Consider the following 1,178-nt stretch of genomic DNA (forward strand, 5'->3'; position numbering starts at 1 on the left):
TATATATATATATAGCCTGGTTTTGTTTCTCTAGAGAACCCTAACACAGTTCTGTTCTGTTGTACACAGTGATGCTGAGTCAAAACTAACTTGATGGCGCCTACCAATAACAGTAAAGAAGATACTGGAGTAACTCAATCCCATTTACTTCATTCCACTATGCTATTTAATTCCTCCTTCAGTCACTGAGGACCTTTATGAATTTTTTATTCTGAATTTCTCACCAAGAGGTGCAATTAAATTAAAAAACAGAATTAAAGTGTTATTTGCTAATAGAAGTATTATTTCGGTCTCCTGTTCCAGTAGCTCTCTCATTTCTTCAATCTGCTGAGTGGAGATTCTGTTTGCCCTGGAATATTAGTCTACCAGAGCCCCCTTTCTTCCAGTCTCCTTATGAATTCCCTAGTAGAAAGATTTTTCACAAGTTCTTTACCATCTTCCTCTTAACCTGCTGGCTCTCTCATTTCATTATTGATTTTAAGGTCAGAATGACTTCTCCTCGCATATTTTTAATATTTATGATGAGTGAAAATTCAGCCAGCATGCTCAAGACAATGACTCTTTTCAGGACTCTTAAGAGAGTCCTATAAAAAAATCAATTTCCATCTGAAGTTAAATATGAGTGGATAAAAAGTAATATTAGCTACTAGTTCCTGAGACTCTTCTATATGCCAGCTACCTACATACATTATCTAGCTTAATTCTATTCTTTTGTTAAAGTAGATATTATTATACCAATTTCACAGAAGAAGAAATTGGGCACCTTACTTAAATGTGATTAATCCACAAATACATATAGATAATTAGCAGAGTTGATCATAATGAGGTGGATGGAGTAAAGCTTTCAGGATGTCCATTTACTGATGGGGCACTCAAAATGAGGAGAAACAGCTGTAAAATTGAAAATTATAACAAATAAAATACCATGTTTCCCCGAATGTAAGACATCCCCTGAGAATAAGACCTACTTACAGTTTTGCCTCACGCTGAAATATAAGACATCCCCCCAAAAATAAGACCTCCCTGAAAAGAAGACCTCCCCGATAATAAGGATATCAACAATAAATGTGTACTGTACTCTTCTTCATGGAAAAATAAGACATCCCCTGAAAATAAGACCTAGCGCATCTTTGGGAGCAAAAATTAATATAAGACACTGTCTTATTTTGGGGGAAACC

The sequence above is a fragment of the Echinops telfairi genome, unplaced genomic scaffold (genome assembly GCF_000313985.2).
Source record: "Echinops telfairi isolate 266 unplaced genomic scaffold, ASM31398v2 ScPeMD7_6;HRSCAF=24_0, whole genome shotgun sequence".
Classification (NCBI taxonomy): Eukaryota; Metazoa; Chordata; class Mammalia; order Afrosoricida; family Tenrecidae; genus Echinops; species Echinops telfairi.